The 16614-nt window shown below is 37.7% G+C and overlaps 1 pseudogene; it reads right to left on the bottom strand.

Annotated features, from left to right (window-relative positions):
• Positions 1–3850: 3850 nt before the first annotated feature.
• The window catches only part of LOC149182095 (uncharacterized), a 62696-nt pseudogene continuing 49932 nt past the window's right edge, over positions 3851–16614 (bottom strand).

Here is a 16614-nt window from a genome sequence, read left to right as displayed (position 1 = left end):
TCATACATGCATCGGCTTCATCTGAGTCTTACATTTCCTATTGGATTTGATTCAGCTCTCCTCGAGCTCCACTAAATTTCCTCTTTCCTAACCAATTCCCAAGACTCAAAACTTAAAAATAAATCACAATAAACAAACAAGAAGAAAACCATGAAAACCAATAACAACACAACACCACAACGAAGTGGAAATTCCTTGCACTAGACATAAACAAAACCACAAATCAAGCTCAAAAGAAGACCAAAAGCACAAGACTGGCCATAGGCACCATGACTCCATCCCCAAGGGTTTCCAATGCTTCCAAGTGAAAGCTCAACCTGAGCCTTTTTTAAGATTTCATGGAAATCTCTTTTCCATGCAATTCTCTTTATCATACACCCTAACACATAATTGTTAGTGCATAAATAAATGTTACAATATACCAATTATCTTACCTTGTTGTGCCATTCACATTTCCTTATAATTGAACACACATGTCAGCCACATGTTCCAAATATCAGGACAACATATCTACTAATTTGAAATCAACCTTTCCCAAGACAAACAATCATGCCATGTGCAGGAATAGTTATCAATGAAAAAAGTGTGCTCATAAGTTGATTTGCCTAACTCCCCCTTCATTGCATTTCACCCCCAATATATACTCACTAACTTCCCTTTTACCCCTTCATGTCTTATGAAAACCCCTTCCCCCTCATTTTCACTCCTACCCCTTAGTTTCACACATTTCCCTAGTCAATTACTTCTAAAATCCATTCCCCTAAGTGTGAAACCCCTTTCCTCCCTTTTAAAATCATGTTTTCACTTCAATAATTACCCAAAACCCCTCTAAACCCTTTATCCTAACTCTAAAAACCCTCTGCATCACTAATTCTACCACTTAACCATTTTCCTGACTAATCTCGAGTTTAACCTACCACCCTAGTGAGGTAAACTAACTCTGCTTCCCCTAAAAAACTCTGCAGTTTAATTAATCCGCACTTAAACATGGGTTAATTACTCTAAATCATAATTAAAACCCATGGGTCCTGCTAACCTCCACCCCATCACCCGACCACGTAACTTTCCCATGCGATGGCCATCCAATCATCCACCCTTGGATCCAACAGCCATCACCCATATCGCGCTCACACGATGTCCGACCTTTAACGGCCCGACAACACACGATATGGGCGGTTTTGCACAAGGCCAATTTGCCTACGTGTCAGCCTCTGGCATAGATCGTATTTCCCCTACAAAATATCGCCCAACCCCCATAAGTGGTGTGATGGCCTCCAAAAACACCTCCCTACCAAAGTGAAAACTAGCACTGTTCATAAGCCATTTTTCCCCACCATTTTCCCAACCGTTCGCGGTTAAAAGCCTTCCGACCCCCATTTTCACCCTTTTTTGCTCAAATCACATTGTTGAACCTCTGAAGCACCTACGCCTTCCAAACTCCTGCAACCAGCTATCAACTATCAGAGCCTTCTAAAGCCACCATTGCACCATCCTAACTGTCGAAGCCCTCTGCAAACCCCAATGAAAACCAATTGCATCCCTCGACTGTAAATTCCAAGTATATGAACAAGAACCAAGAATTACCCTCTCTTTAAAGAAAAAACATTAAATTCTTAAAATAACTGAAATAATTTGGTTAATTTCAATTTAATTGAGAGTCTCCCATTCCCAAAGTACCATAACCCCAACCTCTAAACTGCTCATACCCTACCCTAGTTATTCAATTACTAAAATTTCACTCCCAAAGCCATATAAAGCCTAATTTTCCACATTTTATCATAGAAATGGCTGCCCAGACCTCCCTGGATGTCAGACCAGTAACAACCCCTCACTTAGACATTGACCACCTGGCCTTGGCAGACAGAGACTTCCAAATCAAAGACACAGTCACCTGTCGTGACCTTTTGAAAATACATTGCTGGAGTAAAGATAGATTCTTGAACAAAGCAGATGATATCCACCTTTGGGACTCAAATCTACCCAAGTATACATTCCCAGAAGTCCACCTTTTCCCAGACATTGTACATTTCTGCCATGCATGTTACATCCCTAGCCAAAGGGCTATAATTGCCCCAAACCAGGACTTCTTGTTTTCAATTACTGCTGAGTCTATTAACCAGATGCTTCAAATCTAGCCCAGCCACAATTTGACTCCTTTGTCCATTGGAAGCCTCTTAGACCTCTATAGTACCCTAGACCCAACCAAAATCAAGCAAATCTTTCATAATTTTATCATTGAAGAATGCCACACTCCAAAAGACATCCCACCTTATGCTGCCACCATTTTCTCACAAACTGGTAGGTGAATAATCACCATGCTCTCATGCATCTTAGGATACATAAAAGATGAGCATATAGATGAGATAGTCATGGCTTTTATGTCTATTTTCACTCTAGGTCAACCCCCTGCTATTATGTTTGACTATGCTCAGTTCATTGCAAACAGAATGCATGAACAATTTACTAGACTGCCCACTGAAAGAGTGTTCAAGTACTCTTCAGTGTTGTTTCACATGTTTCTAGATTACCAAATAGACAAGTTCCTAGTGAAGATTCAAAAAAAAGATACAAGGGGAAAGGAAAGATCAATCATCTACTAGACACCCTTGGTCTAGAGGTATAACACAACATTCACATACAAAGACTTCATAGATTGTTTTGTTCACCCAGTCATAAACATGCTGACTTCTAGCACTCAACCTAGAATCAGTACTGAGATCAAGAGAGTACTGCAACTGGCAAAGAATAGCAGAGTAGGAGACTGGTATCTCCACTAGAATTATACTAAAATCAGGATCTATGGTTGTGAGTTACCCCCCTACAAATTGCATAAGTATCTCCCAATGAGAATATTTGCCCTGGAATACTTCAGGAAAATTATAAGTGCAGATGAAGTCAACTTCCTAGCTGCTAAGAAGAAGACACGGTTGAAGATTAAAAACCAAATGGGACCTTTCATCTGCAACACCAGAGAGGCTGGACCTGAGGCCGATAAGATGCTTTAAGACATGAAATTCCATCATAGTTTCATTTGGAATTATGACCCTCATGGGGTTGTGAACAAACTTAGACAAAAGGTCAAGCTGGGACCTTACATCCATTACCCCATGCCTGACATTGAAAAATATGCTAATTAGTCAGAATGGGTAGAGAACACATTGATAGATATGGACAGCACAGTGGTGGATGTGGAGAACACCATGATTGACTTAGAGAAACAATTTGACCAAAGCTCTTTCTTACAGGTCCCAGAGTTGGAAGAGACAATGAATATCCCTCCCATCATTCAGACTCCTGTCAATGAGGAGAAGAATCCCAAAAGAAACAAGGAGGAAGCATCAAGCTCTGCCATGGAGACCACTGATCAGTGGTTCCAACTAAGCAAAAGGCTCAAATTGACTCGTGTGTCTGAACGGGAGGAAAACCTTGCATCAGAAGACATCATTGACACTGAGGCAATGGGGTAGAGTAGTAAACAGATGACAAAGACACCTGCATCAGTAGATTCACAGCAACCATCAATTTCCAACACAAAGATCATACAAAGAGAGAAGAGTGTGGAGGTGTCTTCCTTTGTCAGGACAACTGACAAGGAAGCAAATATCAAGGAAAGATTCAAGGTGATTAAAATGAGGAATGAAAAGCTCAAGGAAAACACTTATGCCAAGTACTTGAAGATGACACCACTGAATCCAAATAGATTTATTTCAGCTTTTGACATCAAAGAATGAAAGATGCATGTGTCTTTCCTACAACCTACTGTACAACAGCCTAAAACCATAGCAGACTACAAGAAGACCAACTTTGAGGTCTTAGCTAGGGATGTGCATCCCATAGATCAAATAGAATTTCACAAGCAGGCTGGAGAGACGATCCACTCCACCCTCACAGGAAAAGCAATGGCAGCATTCAAGCTCAAGGACTCATTAGACAATGTGACAGCCCAGTACAAACTAGAAAAAGCATCTTCCAATGCCAAAGACACAAGGATAAAATCCTTAGAAGACCTGATCATTGAGTTGGGCCATGACCCAAAGGACATCAAGGTTGTTGAACAGTTAATTAAGAAGAAAAATGAAGACATTGCAGCCCTTAAGAAACAACTCAAGTTGCCTCAGTCACAGCAACCTCAAACAAAAGAAGTCCTAGAAAGCCAAACAAATCATGAAGAGATGATGGACTTGGTGTTGCAACTCAATGACCAGTTAAAGGAAATGGAAAAGGAACTAGATAGCTTGATCAAGCTCAAACAAGCTAGTCTAGACAATGCTCCTCCAACTGTCATTCCTATACTGACTACAGTTGTGCCTTCCACATTGGCAGTAGCATTATCTCCCACTGGTCCAATGGCCACTGCATTGCCAGCAGCAATAGAAACTACATCAGCAATGGCATCAACATCAATAGGTACCACAGGTGATGAAACAAACAAGTTGGTCAAGGCAATGGAAGAAATGTCCATTCAGACCAATGAAATGAACAATTTAAAAGAGAAACTTACCAGCCTGGAGACAGATTGCAAGTTAGCCCAGATCATGCATAAGGAAGAACAACAGAAGGCCACCATAATGAATGAGAGAGTGAAAAGCCTGGAGAAAGAGTTAACACTGAGTGAGCCTTTGGGAAAGGCCAAACAATTATTATGTGCCAATATCATTAACTCTATCAATGATATTTGGCCATTTATCCAGGTCATTTTTGAGCAGATAGACTTAATCAAGAAAGCTAAAGAAGCCATCCAGAATGTTAAAGAAGAGCTTGGAGAAATGCCAGAGGAAGCAGTAACAATTATTCAATTCCTCAACTCCAAAAACAAATATAAGCTACAAGAACTTGACATACCTAACAGGACAGGTACCATTTTGGAAGTCAAGAGGGTCCTAGCCAAGAGAAATTTAATGTTAAATTTAGAAGATAAGTGTCCAACCATGCAACTAGCCATTGACAGGTTTATGACCAAGTTTGAGCTTTTGAGAGAAAAAGGACTACCTAGTCCCTTAGTCATAAATGATAAAGTGATAACACAAGAGGACTACAACAAGAAAATCATAGAAGTAGCCATAGAACAAGCAAATAACTCATCAATGAGTGCTATACCAACTAGCAGAGTATTATACCAGACTTTTGAAAATATGTTTTACCTCTAGCATGAGGTGAAACACTTATCTATTAATAAGCCTAATTTTTCCAAATATACAGAGGCTGATGAGATATATAGGAAAATGCTCAACATCCAGTTACTAGATGAAGAAACATGTCAAAAACTGTATGATTTACTATAGTAAAAGCACAGTGAAAATATAAGTGTACAGTAAAAAGTAAATGAGCATGGTAAAAGGATGAAGACAGTTCAGCACAGTCAAAGTGTATCAGGTGAAAGAGTATGAGGTGAAAGGTTAAATTAAAACAGAGCATCCATCGTAAAATCCAAACAGCCTAGTAGCATAAAGAGCTAAAAATCAAAGTCTACAGCCAACAGAACCAAAATAAAAGAGACAGCATGAAACAGTTCAATAGTTGTCTCTATCTTCTTGCAAGAAGATATCTTCCTTTTCCTAGATTAATTCTCAAATTAGTTTGAGATTTTGGAATAAAATTTTTGTATAAATACTTCACCATTCGAAGTATTTGGTGTGGATTATTTTATATTTGTAGAGTTATTGTGATCTTGAACCTAAGGGTGATTGTACCATTTTCAAGTCAACAGACTGGAGCAAGTAATAAAAGTATTTTGCTACAGGATTCATGAGATGATCCATTTGCAGTGAAGTACTTCCTTTGTGTGATTGTTTACCTTCTTATGTGTTTTTATAATCTTAAATTTGATCTAAAATATAAATGAATTAACTGGAAATATCACTCAGAATTTGTTTAATTACACTTTGTTTTGCACAATAATTTATTTACATGTTTTCTTCTGATACCCGGATTTGACAACCCTTAATTTCTCTCCCATCCCAATTGACTTCTTTCATATCTTTCAAAGTCCGGCCTAGGGAACCCTTAATTTCTCCCTGAATCCAATTTGAAGCCATTCACCATTTAGCCTCTGAGATCTGCAATAACTCATCTATCTTGCCCCGTAGACATTGTTTTTAGAACTGAATCTAATCTTGTTTGTCAGACATCTGACTCCATAGCCCAATGGTAGAAGCTAATCCTCTTTCAATCTAAGTAAAGTGATCCCACCACCAAATTTTCAAAGCAAAACCCAAGTGCAAGCAATAACTAGCCTAAACTCATCTTAACTAAAACAAACTTAAATTATAAAGAGAGAGCCCTCTCTGAGCATCAGGAAAGGCTAGGTCCTAATCTCCAAAAGTGGTTTATGGTTACCTTTGGTTTTTCTTTCTTCATACTTCAAAAGAAATATCAGAGTGATAACATTTCTGGTGACTCCACTGGGGACTTCGATCCTCGGTCTGATAAAACTTTAAGGAAACCTTAAATTTAATCTTTAGCCCCTCAAGGTCATTATCTGAAGTAGATTTTCAAAAATTTCATAAAAACAATTTAAAAACTTAAAATTCTGGCTTCTAAGAAGATTCATTATACCAAGGAAAACCCAAATCCAAACCATGCAACTATAGTTTATGACCCAGACAGAATTCTAAGAAAACCAAAAAACGAAAAAACTCGAGCAAGTAGTAGCCAGCTAGTCAAAGCAAACTCACTCTCTGAGGGGTTGTCAACTTTAGTGAAAATCCCTTTTGATTTTTCATTTGACCTCTCATTATTTAGAACTAAATCTGAGAATGTCATCCATGAAACAGTCTTAGACCCTGAGTTTACTCAACTGATCGAATCAAAAAGGGTTATCCATCCAGATTTAGATAAATTTGTCTTGGACGCTTTTGACAAGTTAGAATCTTTGACCTCTACATTGATTAGCAATATAGATAGTGCTTACCTTCAGCAATCTTTTGAGCTAGCTACCCTTACTGCTACTGCCTCTGATATTTCGGCACAGTCTTCACTCACTGTAAATACACCTTGCTTTACCAGAACTTCACCAATTGTATCTACTACAATCCAATCACCTAAACTAGTTATTAATCAACCATCCTCGTCATCATCTAGTTCACCTCCATCAGTTTCAATTCCTTCCTCAAGCATCACAACTTTACCCCTAGTCAAACCAGAATTACAGCAATGGTAAATCGATATGCTCCTCTTGTTTTACCTACACAACTCCATGCCATGCCTGCAGATTATCAGAGTAATATTTTCATGTTTGATGCTACTGGTCATTAAACTACCCAGTAGCATGTAAACAAGATGTCTAACTTTTTTGTGTTGCATGAAATAGATGAAGCAGATGTCCAAATGAGGTTGTTTGCCCAAACTTTAAACAGGGATGTCAAGAAATGGTTCAAAGCCTTTCCTGCCAACCATATTGCAGACTTAGCCAATTTTCATAGGTTATTCATTGATAGATGGGAGAGAAAGAAAAACCCAATGAAAATACTTTCTGAATATGACAATATTAGAAGAGCTCATAATGAGTCAGTTCAGGACTATTGCACTAGGTTTAATAATATCTACAATGCAATTCCATGCAATATTAAGCCTCCACCGGACCTAGCATTAATTAAGTTCCCTAATGGTTTTGATGCTGACATGTCATACCAGCTAAGGGAAAGAAACACTTGAACAAATGCAGAGCAATGTTGTTAGTGCTGAGGCAAACCTATTAGCTAAGAAAGCGTGAATGAGGAATGAAAAGAAAGTTGTATTTAAAGAGGAATTTTCCACTTCAGATGGAAAAGTAGATATTTTAACTAAGAGTTTAGAGAGAATCATGGATAGGTTAGAAAACATGGAGAGGAAAAATCAATAGGAGAATCAGCAACAACAACAACCCCTAATAACAAACCCAAATTTTAGGAAGAACCCTAATGCTGGAAGGAATGCTACACCAGATCAACAGATTAGGCCCCCCTTCCAAGAAAATTATGTTGAGGATTCACAGAACCAAGAAGCAGAGGATGATACCCAAATTAACTTACCAAAAACCAAAGAGAAAGACACTATTTTTCTTACTCAAGAAGAACAAGAGTTATATATGCTACAGCAATTGCAGTTAGAATCTGGTGAATCTTTTGATTTTAAACAGGGATATGAGTCATCTATATATGAGATACATAAACAATGTAGCTTGAGAAGAAAAAATAATAACGAGACTCCCTTTAAAATATCCATCCAAACCCAGACTAAGATAATAAAAGAAGCTCCAGTTAACAAAGTGTTACAAATCCTCCCTAGGGGAACATCGGAGAATTCAACCCCTAAGATTGTAGATATAACCTCTACTGAAACCCAAATAGAGACAATTACTGAAAACAATCAAAATAAGAGAAATCAAGGCAAAACAGTAGAAACACAAACTGAAATGCCTAGCACTGAGAAACAGAATAAGGACACACAAACTGCACATGTCAAGGAAGATCTAAATCAAACAAACAAACCTAAGCTCCCTTTCAACATCAAAAATGAAATAGAAAAATTAAAGATATTAGTTCCTTTGACCGAACTGGTAAAGAATGAATCTTATAGATCACAAATAAATGAGACTTTGAACATAGGAGAGGGAGAGGAGTCTGTTAATTTGAATGATGATCAACCTGAACTGTTGTTTGGCCCTGAGGCCAATGGTTTTCATCAGCAAGGGGGAGTTCCTCCTTTTTACATCAGCCTAAACATTCATGATAAAATATTGCATAACGCTATGTTGGACTCGGGGGAATCCCACAATTTGATGCCAAAGGCAATAATGGAAAGACTAAACCTAGACATTACCAGGCCTTATAAGGATTTGTTTTCTTTTGACTCCAGCCAGGTTAAATGCCTTCGTCTAATCAAGGACTTATGTGTGACTCTTGTCCAGTGCCCTGCAAAGAGGTTTCTAATGGACATTGTAGTTGCAGACATCCCACCAAAATATGGAATGTTACTATCTCACTCATGGGGAGAAAAACTGCAAGGATCCTTGCAGTTAGATATGTCTTATGCCACCATATTTGTTTTTGGCCAACCAATAAATTTATATAGGGATACCTTGATGAAATACGTGGTTAGTAGTGAGGAAAAGCCACAAAACTTTCCCATATACTCCATGCATTCAAATATGGACTCTTTCATCTTATACAATGTAGAAAATGATAAAAAGGACATCACAGCCAAAGACCTAAAATAAAGAATAGCTAACAATGAGAACATATTTCATGAGTCACTTTGGAATTTAGACTTTTATGGGTCAGTCAATAGGTTAGGGGCTGGTGCAAGAGTGTGGACCCATTATATGGAGAATAATCATGTTGAGGGACATGCTTTTAGATTTAACTTCAAATGTACCAATAATATGGCCAAATATGAAGTCGTAATTCTGGGGTTACAATTGGTTAGGAAATTGGGAGCCAAAAGAGTTTCCATCCTGGAAGACTCAAAGTTGATTATTAAACATATTAGTGGTGAATATCATGTCAACAACCCTAGGCTTGGTCGATATAGGGATATTGTTTTAGACTTGCTCAAAGACCTCTTGGAATCAAACTTTGTTGCCATTCCTAGAAAAAAAATATGTAGGCCCATAGTCTGGCCACCTTTGCTAGTACTTGTAAATTGCCATTTCAACCAAACCACCAGTGCACTGCAGAAGTCAAACATATGCCTGTTATACCAGACAACCTGAATTATTGGCAGATTTTCTACAAGGATTCTCAGATCTACGATTTCATGAACAATGAAGGTGAATTTCAGAATTGCAAGATAGACACTGACTATACAGTAGACAATAATATAGAAAGTAGCATAGATGCAAATATTTTAGATGTAGATAAACCAACTAAATTTACTAGAGTAGAAATAGATAGTTTATAGAATGTAGAGATTGAGGAAATAATGAATGATGATCCTGTGATTCTTAATTTGAAAAATATTTTTTTTCCTGAAGGATTGGTGCCTTTAGAAGATTTGTTTGACTCTAATGATGTAGCTAGGAAACCCAAGATGGAACCTCTAAGAGCTGACATAGAAGAGGTTAACATAGGAATCGAGGATAAACCAAAACACATAAAAATATCAAAAGCCTTACCTCCAGACAAAATGGTTAAATACATTAATCTGTTTAAAGAGTTCTAGGATTTATTTTCCTGGACTTATGAAGACTTAAAATCTCATGACACCAGCATAATCCAACACAAAATACCTCTAAAAGAAGATCATAAACCTTTCAAATATAAATTTAGGAGAATAAACCCAGTTCTTATGCCCTCTATTGAAAAGGAAGTCAAAAGGATGTTTGATGCCCAAATAATAGCCCCCATTAGATACTTAGACTTGATTTCAAACTTAGTTACAAATAAGAAAAAGATAGGTGAAATTAAACTTTGTGTATATTTTAGAAATTGATAAAATTTCTCACTAAAAGATAACTATCCCTTACCAAAAATGGACCATATACTGCAGAGGGTAGTAGGCTCATCTAGTATTTCACTATTAGATGGATTCTCTGGGTATAACCAGGTCTTAGTCCAACCTAAGAACCAAGCCAAAACTACGTTTACTACTCCTTGGGGTACCTTCATGTATTTGAAGATACCCTTTGGATTAATGAATGCAGGTGCCACATTTCAAAGAGCTATGGATATAGCATTTGCCAAGGAGATCCATGATTTCTTAGTAGTATACCAAGATGACATCACAATGTTCTCTAAATCTGACAATGAACACTTAGACCACTTGAGAAGAGTATTTACCAAATGTAGAATATTTGGGATTTCTTTAAACCCCAAGAAAACACTCTTTGGTCTAAAAGAGGGAAAACTATTAGGGAATATCATATCTAAAGATGGGATTAGAATAGATCCTGCTAGAATAGAGGCCATTTTGACCATTACCCATCTTAGAAACATTAGAGAGTTACAGTAATTTCTAGGCAAGATGAACTTCCTTAGGAAATTCATTTCAAATCTAACAAAGCTAATTAGAGAGTTAAATAACATGCTAAGAAAGGACTCAGCACTTAAATGGATAGTGGAGGCCAAACAATCCTTTGAAGCCATCAAGGAAGCCTTAACTAAGACTCTAGTCCTAATAAGTCTTGATTTTAACAAGGATTTTATAATTTTTTCTTTTGCTTCAGAGCACACCATTGCAACAGTCTTGCTGCAAAAGAACAACCAAGGATATGAACAACCAATTGCATTTTTTAGTAAATCCTTAAGGGATTCCAAACTCAAATACAATATCATGGAAAAACAAGCATTAGCTTTAGTAAAGGCTATCAAAGACTTCAGAGTATACATTATGTATTCTCACATTATTGCTTATGTTCCAAATTCTGTAGTTAAGGACATTTTGAAACAAAATGGGCATGAAGGGAAAAGAGGCAAGTGGATTGCCATAATATTGGAATATGACATAGAGATAAAGCCAATTAAGTTTATCAAAGGCCAAGGTTTAGCCAAACTCATGTCTGAATCGAACTATCAGGCCCTTGATATAAACTTTATTAGTGCCCTTGATGATCAGGAAGAGACAACGACTCCACCGATAAATGAAACTTTTATTGATTCACCGTGGTATGCAGATATTATATTTGTATTACAAAATTTACAAGATCCTCCTGGTTTGACAAGAACTAAAGCTAGAATTTTGAAGGAAGTCATTAAATTATTGTATTATAGATAATGCATTGTTTTGGAAAGACATTAGTGGTATTATTTTGAATTGTTTATTGAAAAATGAAGCTGATAAAATCATGCAAGAGTTTCATGTAGGCGATTGTGGAGGACACTTGTACTGGAAGACTACTGCTGACAAAATCTTGGGGGCTGGTTTCTACTGGCCCACTTTGTTTGCAGATGTTAAGAAACATGTGACCTCCTGTCATCAATGCCAGATATTTGAGGGAAAAATAAAACTTTTACCCTTGCCTCTTATACCAATTTACACTGAAATGCCATTTCAACAATGGGGGTTAGACTTCATTGGAGAAATACACCCAGCCTCCTCAACTCAACACAAGTGGATTCTGATAGCCACTGGCTATTTTACCAAATTGATAGAGGCCATACCTTCTAGGCAAGCCACAAACACTGTCATAATCTCCTTCCTAGAGAGTAATATCCTGTCAAGATTTGGATTTCCCCATAAGCTCATTACTGATAATGCAGTTGCCTTTAAATCCAAGAGAATGATATATTTTTGTAACAAGTACCACATCACCCTTGGCCATTCCACAACCTATTACCCTCAAGGTAATGGACTAGCAGAGTCATCCAACAAAATCCTAGTCAATATTATTAAAAAATTGTTGGAAGATAACAAAAAGACATGGAATAAGAAGTTAGTCAATGCCTTATGGGAAGATAGACTGAATACTAAGAAGTCCATTGGAACATCACCCTATCAGCTGGTTTATGGGATGGATGCAATTTTCCCATCAACCTTGGGAGTGTCAGTGATGAAGATCATCCAGGAATTATAGGTGGAACCAAATGATATTCAGAGAAGAATAAAGCAGAACATACACCTGCAGCAGACCATAGAAGAACTATATGTAAAATCACTAGTAATCCAGCAAAAGATCAAGAAAGTCTTTGATAAAAAGACCAAAGCAGATGATTTTTACATAGGAGATAAAGTTCTCAAGTGGGATTCAAGGAGAGAAGACAAAGGAAAGCATGGAAAATTTGATTTTTGTGGTAGGGGCCTTATGTCATTTATGGCTACAGAGGCAACAATGCCTTTTTCTTGACAAACATAGATAGATCAGATCTACCAAGAGGACCTATTAATGGTAGAATGTTGAAGCATTATTTTTCCACTGACTCACAATAGTTCACTTTACTTTGCATCATTGTACATAACATTGCAGAATGTAGATTGGATTTGATGGTAATCCTTTGAAGTTGAAGCCCGGAGAGAAGGCCCTAAGCTTTGAGGGATTTACTGTCATAAGTATCAATAAAGCAGATATCACAGAAGGACAGTTCACAAGGTAACTACAGTCACAATTCAAAGGCTACTAATCTTCATAGTTCTTGACATTTCACCAAAAAATTCCATCCCCATGTGGAGCCACTGTTAGAGTCCTATAGTGATAGGATTCATAATTTTGAATTGGTTGAGGTTAACTCTTGTAATATTGTACATACCTTTGCTTTCTGCAAAATTTTTCCATATTAAAATTAAAAAATGTAAAGAGGGTATGTCCTAAAAAGAAATATCAAAGGACAAGAAAAATAAGAAAAGATCAAAAAAATGAAAAAACATGAACCCCAAACAAAAAACAAATCATGAAAGTGTGCAAGTCCAAGTGCCACTACTTTTTACTATTAATGCCTTAAATAATGGTTGTGTGTGGCTTGTCCTATATGCCACAACCCATGATAGTCACACTATTTAATCTTGATTATTTCATGCTTTGAATTTCATGTTTATAGTTAGAGAATAAAAATCTGACCAAATAGTTCAATCTTGGTAGATCATTAGATAGGTAGAGAAATAAAAGGAGCTCATCAGTTTAATCTGAGCCCTTGGAAGATATAAGGTTAGAAGTAGATAGTTTGTTTTATAAAAGAAAAGGAAAGAAAAGGGTTTTCTAGCTTAAGTGCACCCACTAAAGTGAAGAAAAAATGTTAGGGTAGGTAAAAGGGTAAGTAAAGAAAGGTTGTAGAAATACAATTCATCTGGAGCATAAGCACTACTATCATACTTAACTATGTGTTTCAAGTGTGCAGGAGAAGTTATCAATGAAAAAAGTGTGCTCATAAGCTGATTTGCTTAACTCCCCCTTCACTGCATTTCCCTTTTACCCCTTCATGGCTTATGAAAACCCCTTCCCCCTCATTTTTACTCCTACCCCTTAGTTGCACACATTTCCCTAGTCAATTACTCCTAAAATCCATTACCCTAAGTGTGAAACCCCTTCCCCCCTTTTTAAATCATGTTTTCACTTCAATAATTACCCAAAACCCCTCTAAACCCTTTATCCTAACTCTAAAAACCCCCCGCCTCACTAACTCTGCCACTTAACCATTTTCTCGACAAAACTTGAGTTTAAGCCGCCACCCTGGTGAGGTAAACTAACTCCTCTACCCTTAAAAAGCTCCGCAATTTAATTAATTTTCACTTAAACATGGGTTAATTACTCTTAATCGTAATTAAAACCCATGGGTCCCGCTAAACTCCACCCCATCACCCGAATGTGCAACTTTCCCACGCGATGGTTGTCTGATCATCCACCCCCAGATCCCACGACCATCGCCCATATCATGCTCGCGCGATATCTGACCTTTAACAGCCTAAGAGCATGTGATATGGGCAGTTTTTCTCGAGGCCCATTTGCCTACGTGTCTGCCTCTGGTGTATATCGCATTTCCCCGACGAAATACCACCGGACCCCCATAAGCAGTGTGATGGAATTCAAAACCACCTCCCCACCAAAGTGAAAACCAGCACTATTCATAAAACATGTTTTCCCACCATTTTTCCAACCGTTCGCAATTAAAAGCCTTCTGACCCCCATTTTCCCCCTTTTTCACTCAAATCACACTATTGAACCTCTAAAGCACCTGCACCTTTCGAACTCCTGCGACTAGCTATTAACTATCAAAGCATTTCAACGCCACCACTACACCATCCTAGCTGTTGAATCCCTCTACAAACCCCAATTGAAAACTAGTTGCAGCCCCAACTGTAAATTCCAGGTATTTGAACAAGAACCAAGAATTACCCTCTCTTTAAAGAAAGAACATTAAATTCTTAAAATAACTAAAATAATTTGATTAATTTTAATTTAATTGAGAGTGTCCCATTCCCAAAGTACCAGAAACCCAACCTGTAAACTGCTCATACCCTACCCTGGTTATTCAATTACTGAAATTTCACTCCCAAAGCAATATAAAGCCCAATTTTCCACATTTTATCACAAAAAATGGCTGCCCATACCTCCCTAGATGTCAAACTAGTAACAACCCCTCACTTAAACATAGACCACCTAGCCCTTGCAGACAGAGACGTCCAAATCAAAGCCACAGTCACCTGTTGTGACCTTTTGAAAATACATTGTTGGAGTAAAGATAGATTCTTGAACAAAGCAGATGATATCCACCTTTGGGACTCAAATCTACCCAAGTATTCATTCCTAGAAGTCCACATTTTCCCAGGCATTGTACATTTCTACCATGCATGTTACATCCCTAGCCAATGGGCTATAATTGTATCAAACCGAGACTTCTTGTTTTCAATTATTGTTGAGTCTATTAACCAGATATTTCAAATCCAGCCCAGCCACCATTTGACTCCTTTGTCCATTGGAAGCCTCTTAGACCTCTATAGTACCCTAGACCCAGCCAAAATCAAGCAAATATTTTGGAATTTTATCATTGAAGAATGCCACACTCCAAAAGACATCCCACCTTATGCTGCCACCATTTTCTCACAAACTAGTAGGCGAATAATCACCATGCTCTCATGCATCTTAGGATATAGAACAGATGAGCATATAGATGAGATAGTCATGGCTTTTATGTCTATTTTCACTCCAAGTTAGCCCCCTGCTATTATGTTTGACTATGCTAAGTTCATTGCAGACAGAATTCATGAACAATTTACTAGACTACCCACTAAAAGAGTGTTCAAGTACTCTTCAGTGTTGTTTCAAATGTTTCTATATTACCAGATAGACAAGTTCCCACTGAAGATTCAGAAAATAGATACCAGGGGAAAGGAAAGATTAGTCATCTACTGGACACCCTTGGTCTAGAGGTATAACACAACATTCACATACAAAGACTTCATAGATTGTTTTGTTCACCTTGTCATAAACATGCTAACTTCTAGCAATCAACCTAGAATCATTACTAAGATCAAGAGAGTACTGCAACTAGAAAAGAATAGCAGAGTAGGAGACTAGTACCTCTACCAGAATCATACTGAAATCAGGATCTATGGCTGTGAGTTACCCCCCTACAAACTGCCTAAGTACCTCCCAATGAGAATATTTGCCTTGGAATACTTCAGGCAAATCATAAGTGCATATGAAGTCAACTTCCTAGCTGCTAGGAAGAAGACATAGCTTAAGATGAAAAAACAAATGGGACCTTTCATCTGCAACACCAAAGAGGCTGGACCTGAGGCCAATAAGATGCTTCAAGACATGAAATTCCATCATAGTTTCATTTGGCATTATGACCCTTATGGGATTGTGAACAAACTCAGACAAAAGGTCAAGTTGGGACCTTACATCCACTACTGCATGCTTGACATTAAACAATATGCTAATCAGTCAGAATGGGTAGAGAACACATTGATAGATATGGATAGCACAGTAGTGGATGTGGAGAACACCATGTTTGACTTAGAGAAACAATTTGACCAAAGCTCTTTCTTGCAGGTCCCAGAGTTGGAAGAGAAAATGAATATCCCTCCCATCATTTAGACTCCTATCAATGAGGAGAAGAATCCCAAAAGAAACAGGGAGGAAGCATCAAGCTTTTCCATGGAGACCACTGATCAGCGGTTCCAACTAAGGAAAAGGCCCAAATTGACTCGTGTTTGAACAAGAGGAAAACATTGCATCAGAAGACATCATTGACATTGAGGCAA

The sequence above is a fragment of the Pinus tabuliformis genome, chromosome 3_2 (assembly GCF_031772625.1).
Source record: "Pinus tabuliformis cultivar Carrire ecotype Pingquan chromosome 3_2, CPIR1, whole genome shotgun sequence".
Taxonomy (NCBI): domain Eukaryota; kingdom Viridiplantae; phylum Streptophyta; class Pinopsida; order Pinales; family Pinaceae; genus Pinus; species Pinus tabuliformis.
This window is presented reverse-complemented; position numbering and strand designations above follow the sequence as displayed.